A 9,018-nucleotide genomic window follows, 5' to 3' on the forward strand; every position below is an offset into this window, starting at 1 on the left:
ATTTGTGTTGCCACTTATCCTCCTTCTCACCCTCGCCGGCGATGGCCTCGGTGTTCACACAAAAACAAAAAAAACGTGTTTGAATATGTTTAATCCTAAGACGCCTCTCTCCCTCTCTCCTCCTTCTCTCTCTCTCACTCTCGCGATGAGAAATCTGTTGTTTTCCCCTGCGACATATTTCAGAGGTTTGCATGTGTAGTTATTGAAGTTTTCTTTTCCCTATATTGTTATAGTGGGGTGTTTATTTGCAATCCGGATCGCCGCTGGTATGAAAGGAAAACGGATCTTACGCTATAAATTATAAGTTTGCTCCCAAAACTATATTTTAAAAATATTTAACAGGTAAAATTAACATCTTATTTAGATGCCACATATTTTTCTAGTAAAATTTCATATATAATATGTTGAAATCAAAGTACGGTTTAAAAGATACGGATAATTTAGAAAATCATTTATTTGACTTAAATATATTCCAAAATAATTTTTAAATATACTTAACAGGTGAAAATAATCTCATATTCATATTCTACATATTTTTCTAATCAAATTTCATATATAACATGTTCAAATCGGAGTTACGGTTTAAAAGATATGGATGATTTAAAAAATCATTGTTGGACTTAAATATGATCCGCAGAAAAGAAAAAAAGTAAAATGAAAAAAAACAGGGGAGTGAAGCCCCGCCATGGGTCGGCCGATGAACACATTCATGGTACGCTAAATATTGTGGACGCTGGGGATCGAACCCAGGTCTTGCCGGTAGAGGAGGGATAGGCCGACCACTCTGCTGGTCTTCGTTCTGTGTCTAATGTACGTCGCGTCACTATAAAGTAACGAAGTAGGCGGTGATTTTTTGTCCGAAAAGTTGAATCGTTTTTCCACTTACCAGTGGCATTGGTGGGTAATTATTATAAGCTTGAAGGGTAATTTTAATGACGGACGACCAGAAGCAATAGCCGCTTTATTAGTAGGGAAAGATTATTATTATTATTATTATTAGGGAGAGATATGGCTTAAGGCCATCTAATGCGATAAAAGCGAAAGGCTTGGAAGATAAAGTGAGTCCATTAACTCCAACGGCATAGCTGAGCTGCACGGTAATGACCTAACAAACCTTACTCCTCGTCTGAAAAGTCTGCAACATAATATGTTGCAGCCCGAAAACGGGTCAGCACATGGAATATGCTGACAAAATAACACAGTAGAGCATGAACAGAATAATACTATCACTACATGCATATTTGGCTGGTGGAAAGCTCTATGGTTATAGTTTTTGCGAAAAGTCAATTTTTCCCTACAACAAAGGAATAGATTTTAATTTAACTATCATGGTAGTTGAACAACATTGAGAAGGTTCCTCCAACTCAATCCCAATTAAAGTGATTAACATCCCAACAATATTAATTAAGAATGATGAGATACATGTGATAACCCAAATACTAGATACTCAAGGATTGTCCATAACCGGGGACACGACTAACCATGATTAGATTATACACTCTACAGAGGTTTGTGCACTTTTCCCCACAAGACTCGATTGCCTCCGTTGGATTTCTCGCACTACAAGGTGTTTGAGAAACGGATGATTGAGACACAGTCTTTCAAAAACATTAACTCTCTACTCCGGACAGACCATACCAAACCTACATCCCACTACCTGCTGATCTGCCTCTTCAAGAGCTTCACGTAACTTACTCAACTATGCTAGAGCCCATAATAGCCTGTGGCTGCACACGGGAGTTTCTAGCATGAATCATCTCAGTTCCCTTTGAGCCTGGGTGGCGGTCCATAGGAAGATCCCACGGGTACTCCGGGATTTCCAAAAAAATACAAACAACACTGGGTACTCCAGGTGCCTCAATCCACCCAGATGTTAATTTAAGTTGCCACCTTAAATTGAACCATTAATTAACAAACTCACATCTGTCATGGATTTCACTCAAACCCAAACCACGTCTACGAGCATAACATAGCATAGCAATTTAAGCAACGCGTAGAAGTAACTCCCAAGGGTTTGAATGTAACAGGGTAATAGGTTCTAGCTCATCAACTACTTCCCAACCCACATGTTAATGACATCCTAATCATGCAATGTTTGAGGATTGGAACTAATGCATAAAAACTAGGTGATAAAAGGGTATTATCAAAGTGTTACTTGCCTTGCTGACGGTCTGTGAAACCTAGGGACTTATAGTAGCACGCTTCACACTCCCGGTGTTCTATCGCAAAAAAAACAATAACATACATAATCAACAAGCAAAGATGTGCAAACAAAACTCAAATAAAAGAGGTTGGCCAAAAAGTTCAACTTAAGAACTCCAGTTAGCAAAAGGAATCAAATCAAACGGAGCAACGAGACTCAAACGGCGAAAGAAAGAAGCTTTGTTTACTAATCTGATCCTAGGTCAAAATTTTATAGTCGAAAAAACTTATTTAAGTTGGTTAAATGTAAATAGGGTCTCGAGACGAAGATCTAGGCGCTTGAATCGCCTGATTCCGACTAACGAGCGAAAAGATAAACAGAAACTAAGATCTGATCAGAAATCACGATCAGAAAACTCGCGAAATAAATCTGATAAAAGAAAACTGACGAACAGACTAACGAACGAGCGTTCATTAGCTATAACTAACGGGCGAAAACCGTTTGTTAAAACGAACGTACGGCCGAACGTCCGCTAACTAGAAGAACCGAGAAAAACCGGTGATCCGAAAAAAAATGAATCTAGGGTTTTCTAAGAAAAACGAACGGTTCTTAAAAAACCGGTGGCTCAGATCCGGCGGCTACCTCCGTCGAGGGGCTCCGGCGAGGCGAGGTGGCGGGGCGGCGGCGATACGGGGCGCGGCAAGCAGCGACAGCGGTGGCTTAGCGTGGGCGGCGGAGTTGGCACGGGGCGGCGGTGGTGGTGGTGGTGGTTTGGGGCGGCGGGGGTGGCGGCTATATAAAGGGCGGGGTGAGGCGGCTTGCTTGGAGGAGGGGCAAGCGGCGGCGGCGGAGTCCGGCTCGGACTCCTAGTCCGAGCGGCGGCGAGGCGGCGCACGCGCGGGGAGGCGGCGGCGGCTGCGGGCCGGCCTGGCTCGGCTGGGCCTTAGGCCTAGTCGGGCGCGGGAACTTTTTTTTTAAATAATTTCGCCGACAGAAATAAAATCCTAGCCAAATAAATAAAAATCTAAAAATGCCAAAATAAATTTTCATCGTCTAAATAAAATATTTAGAACGAGATGAAAATTTTCTTGGCCCTAAAATGCAACTTTGAAAACGTGTAATTCTCGTTTCAGATTTGATAAAAATCAAATATGAAAACCGGGGAAATCCCCAACTCTCTCCGAGGGTCCTTGAGTTGCTTAGGATTTCGAGGATCGCGAGACAAAATGCAAATAAAATATGATATGCATGGATAACTATGTATAACATTCCAAATTGAAAATTTGGGATGTTACAAACCTACCCCCTTAAGATGAATCTCGCCCTCGAGATTCGGGTTGGCTAGAAAATAGGTGTGGGTGGTCTTTGCGAAGATCATCCTCTCGTTCCCAGGTGGCTTCGTCCTTGGTATGGTGGCTCCACTGAACTTTGCAAAATTTGATAACCTTACTGCGGGTGACTCTGCTGACAAACTCAAGAATCTTAACTGGCTTCTCCTCGTAAGTCAAATCACTGTCCAACTGAATTGCCTCCAAGGGTACTGTATCTCTTAACGGTATATCAGCCATTTCAGCATGACATCTCTTCAACTGTGAAACATGAAACACATCATGAACTCCTGACAATCCCTCGGGTAATTCCAACTTGTAGGCAACTTCTCCCATCCGTTCCAAAACACGATACGGTCCTACAAATCTCGGAGCTAATTTCCCCTTAACTCCAAAACGTTTCACTCCTCGCAAGGGAGATACTCGCAGATATACTCTGTCTCCAATTTCGTAGGTTACCTCTTTGCGTTTTGAGTCCGCATACTCTTCTGCCTGGACTGAGCAATCTTCAGTCTATCACGAATCAATTTAACCTTCTCCTTAGACTCCTTGATCAAGTCTGGTCCAAACAACTGTCGGTCTCCTACCTCGTCTCACATCAAAGGTGTTCTGCACCTGCGTCCATACAGGGCTTCAAACGGTGCCATCTTCAAACTGGCTTGGTAGCTATTGTTGTACGAGAACTCTGCGTAAGGCAAATTGTCATCCCAACTAGATCCATAATCTAGCGCACAGGCTCTCAACATGTCCTCCAAAATTTGGTTCACTCTCTCGGTCTGTCCATCTGTCTGTGGGTGGAAAGCTGTACTGAACTCCAACCTAGTCCCTAAAGTCTGGTGTAACTGGTGCCAAAACTTTGAAGTAAACTGTGTTCCTCTATCTGATACGATGGTCCTTGGAACTCCATGCAGACATACGATCCTGGACATATAGATCTTGGCCAACTTTGCACTGGTATAAGTGGTTTTCACTGGGATGAAGTGAGCCACTTTGGTCAAGCGATCAGCTACTACCCATATGGAATCATATCCTGCTTTAGTCCTGGGCAATCCGGTGATAAAGTCCATGCCAAGTTTATCCCACTTCCATTCGGGTATCGGCATAGGCTGTAATAGTCCTGTTGGCTTCTGATGTTCCGCCTTCACTCTCTGACATACATCACATACGGCTACATACTCGGCAATATCCTTCTTCATACCGGTCCACCAGAAACGTTCCTTCAAATCCAGATACATCTTGGTGTTTCCTGGGTGTATTGAGTATGGTGAGTCATGAGCCTCTTGAAGTATTAACTTCCTGATCTCCGGGTTATTGGGCACATAAACTCGGTCCTCAAACCATAGGGTATCGTGCTCATCTTCACGAAAACCTTTGGCCTTTCCTTTGTTCATCTTCTCATTTATCTCGGCAATCTCCTTGTCATCATTCTGAGCTTCCCGAATCTTGTCCAACAATGTCGACTGGACCTCCATTGTTGCAACGAATCCTCTAGGAACAATCTCCAATCGAAGTTCCATGATATTCTCTGCTAACTCCTTTGGCAGTCCCTTACTTTCAAGGATATTAGCATAACTCTTCCTGCTCAAGGCGTCTGCTACGACATTGGCCTTTCCTGGGTGATAGTGTAGCTTCATATCATAATCCTTGATAAGCTCCAACCATCTCCTTTGTCTAAGGTTCAGTTCCTTCTGGGTGAAGATGTACTTCAAACTCTTATGGTCCGTGTATACATCACATCAGTTTCCAATAAGGTAATGCCTCCAGGTCTTCAATGCATGCACTACGGCTGCTAACTCCAAATCATGCGTGGCATAGTTCAACTCATGAGGTTTTAGTTGTCGTGAGGCATACGAAACAACTCTTCCATCCTGCATAAGTACACATCCAAGTCCTAAGCGAGAGGCATCGCAATACACTTGGAATTCCTTATGTATATCCGGCAGTGTTAGCACTGGCACTGTAGTCAAACGTTTCTTCAACTCCTGGAAACTTGCCTCGTAATCTTCTGTCCATTTAAACTTAGTATCCTTCTTTAACAATTCAGTTATTAGCTTCGCAATCTTGGAAAAGTTCTCAATGAATCTCCGATAGTAACCCGCGAGTCCAAGGAAACTGCGGATCTCGCTAAGTGAGGTGGGTGCCAACCATTCAGTGACTGACTGAATTTTGCTGGGGTCTACTACTATACCTTCTCCCGATATAACATGTCCAAGGAACCCGACTTCCTTCAACCAAAACTCGCATTTGCTAAACTTAGCATACAACTGGTGTTCCCTGAGTTTCTCAAGAACTAAGCGCAAATGCTCCTTGTGCTCCTCCTCGTTCTTCGAGTATACCATAATATCATCGACAAACACCACAACAAACTTGTCCAAATACTCCATGAATACCTTGTTCATCATGCTCATGAAATAAGCAGGGGCATTAGTCAGTCCAAATGACATGACCGTGTACTCGTATAATCCATACCGCGTTGTGAACGCTGTCTTTGGTATATCCTTCTCATGTATCTTCAACTGATGGTATCCCGATCTCAAATCGATCTTTGAAAACACCTTAGCTCCTTGCAACTGATCAAACAGATCGTTGATCATCGGTAGTGGGTACTTGTTCTTAATCGTCACCTCATTCAAGACTCGATAATCAACAACCATCCTTAGGGATTTATCCTTCTTCTCAACCAAAAGCACTGGGGCTCCCCAAGGTGATGAACTTCTTCGAATGTATCCTTTCTCCAATAACTCCTTGATCTGTTTCTTGATTTCCTCCAGATCATTTGCGGGCATCCGATAGGGTCTCTTGGATATTGGTCCTGTTCCTGGCAACAACTCTATCAAAAACTCAATGTCTCTATCCGGTGGCATGCCTGGTAACTCCTCTAGAAAAACATCTGGATAATCCTTCACTACAGGCACTTCCTCCTGAACAACTCCCGTAAGGGCATTCACTTGGCTCCTCCTAGGCACATGCCTAGACACATACTTAATCCTTTTTCCCTCCGGGGTGGTAAGATAAATTGACTTACTAGCACAGTCAATACTTCCTCCAAACTTTGACATCTAGTCCATACCTAATATCACATCCAATCATTGTGACTCCAAGATAATTAGGTCAGACGGAAAAACATGTGTGCCAATGGTTAAGGGTACCTGGTCGCACCATCGGCTAGCCATGTATTCTGCTCCGGGTGAGCTTACTAACAAAGGGGTCCTAAGGGTTTGGGTTGGTAGTTTAAACTTATCCACAAATCCCCTTGATATGTATGAATGCGATGCACCAGTATCGAAAAGAACAAGAGCGGTAAATGAATTAACCAAAAACTTACCTATTACCGCGTCCGGCTGCTCTTCAACCTCCTCCACGTTAACGTGGTTCACTTGTCCTTTATTGAATGGATTGGGCTTCTTCCCAACGCTCCCATTTCCGTTTCCATTCTTTCCTTCAGGGCACTCCGTGGCGTAGTGTCCAGTCTTCCCACACTTGAAACAAGTAACGTGACTTAGATCTCTTTTGGCGGGTGTGGCTGGATTGGGGCGGTTTTGATTATTGTTGGCTCCGTTCCCATTCCCATTCTTAGAACCGTTGTGGTTATGTGATCCTCCTCCAGTGTGGTTGTGACCTCCATGGTTATGAACAAGTCCCCCCGAATTCAGGGTTAGGCGACGCTTCTGCTGAGCTCCTGAGTTATACTTCCCTTGTCCATACTTTCTCTTGCGGCTCTCAATTTGCTGCTGCTTCCCTTCAATCATAAGAGCCTTATCTACCGACTCCTACTAGTTGTTGAAAGTTGCTACCATCAACTTCATGCTCATCTCATCATTCAGCCCTTCCGTAAACTTCTCCTGCTTCGCGGCATCTGTGGCCACATCATCAAGGGCATAGCGTGATAACTTGCTAAAATCATCCACGTACTGAGCCACAGTACGCTTCCCCTGGCGTAGGTTGCGGAACTCCCGCTTCTTCATCTGCATAGCTCCAGTTGAGACATGGGCCGTGCGGAAAGCTTGCTGAAACTGGTCCCAAGTGACATTGGCTATGGGAAAAGTGGCTATGTAATTCTCCCACCATGATGCTGTTGGTCCATCCAACTGATGTGTGGCAAAACACACCTTCTCAGCATCAGTGCATCCCGCAGTGGTCAACTCCCTTCCAATATGGCATAGCCAATCATCAGCAACTATTGGCTCGGTGCTACTAGAAAACACCGGCGGTTGTAACCTTAGAAAACGGGCTAGGTTGTCCACTGGCGGCGGGTTGTTGTTGTTGTTATTGCCCTGGTTCTGAACTAGCAATTGCATTTAAGTATTCTGCTACTGGATCAACTGGGTGAGCTCCGGTGGAAAAGCAAAACCGGTGTCACGTCTTGGAGGCATCTGATGGGTTTAGATGGAAGAGATCAGAATAGAAAAGGGGTCTAATGAGAAAACACTACCCATATGCACATGAGACAAACACAAACATTTCACTCAACCAATCAAGCAAGGGCATACAAACGGTCTAGGACTATCACAAAGTGCTCATCTAATACTAATTACATGGGGAAATACTACTAATATTTGGTGGTCATCTAGAAATTTTGATCGGTGGTAGACTCCATGATGTCTGCTCTAGCTTCGTCTTCAAAGTCATTGAGGGAGTGCTAGATTAGGGGGTGTCCGGATGGCCGGATTATACCTTCAGCCGGACTCATGGACTATGAAGATACAAGATTGAAGACTTTGTCCCGTGTCCGGAAGGGACTTTCCTTGGCGTGGAAGGCAAGCTTGGCGATACGGATGTTCAGATCTCCTACCATTGTAACCGACTCTATGTAACCCTAACCCTATCCGGTGTCTATATAAACCGAAGGGTTCTAGTCCGTAGGACAACATACACATCTACAATCATACCATAGGCTAGCTTCTAGGGTTTAGCCTCTCTGATCTCATGGTAGATCAACTCTGTACTACCCATATCATCAATATTAATCAAGCAGGACGTAGGGTTTTACCTCCATCGAGAGGGCCCGAACCTGGGTAAAACTTCGTGTCCCTTGCCTCCTGTTACCATCCGACCTAGACGCACAGTTCGGGACCCCCTACCCGAGATCCGCCAGTTTTGACACCGACATTGGTGCTTTCATTGAGAGTTCCTCTGTGCCATCATCGTCAGGCCCGATGGCTCCTACGATCATCAATGGTGATGCAGTCCAGGGTGAGACTTCCTCCCCGGACAGATCTTCGTCTTTGGCGGCTTCGCACTGCGGGCCGATTCACTTGGCCATCTAGAGCAGATCGAAAGCTACGCCCCTGGCCGTCAGGTCAGATTTGGAATTTTAAACTATACGGCCGATATCCGCGGGGACTTGATCTTCGACGGATTCGAACCACTGCCAAGCGCGCCACTCTGTCACGACAAGCATGATCTAGCTCTGCCGCCGAACAGTGCCCTAGAGGCCGCACCTGCATCGGCTCCGACCCTTAGTTCGGAGCCGACCGCGCTGATTGAGGATGGGCGGTTGGACGCCACCTCGGGGGCTGCAATCCCAACGGCGGTTGAGCCGAACAC

The sequence above is a fragment of the Triticum aestivum genome, chromosome 4A, assembly GCF_018294505.1.
Source record: "Triticum aestivum cultivar Chinese Spring chromosome 4A, IWGSC CS RefSeq v2.1, whole genome shotgun sequence".
NCBI classification, from domain to species: Eukaryota; Viridiplantae; Streptophyta; class Magnoliopsida; order Poales; family Poaceae; genus Triticum; species Triticum aestivum.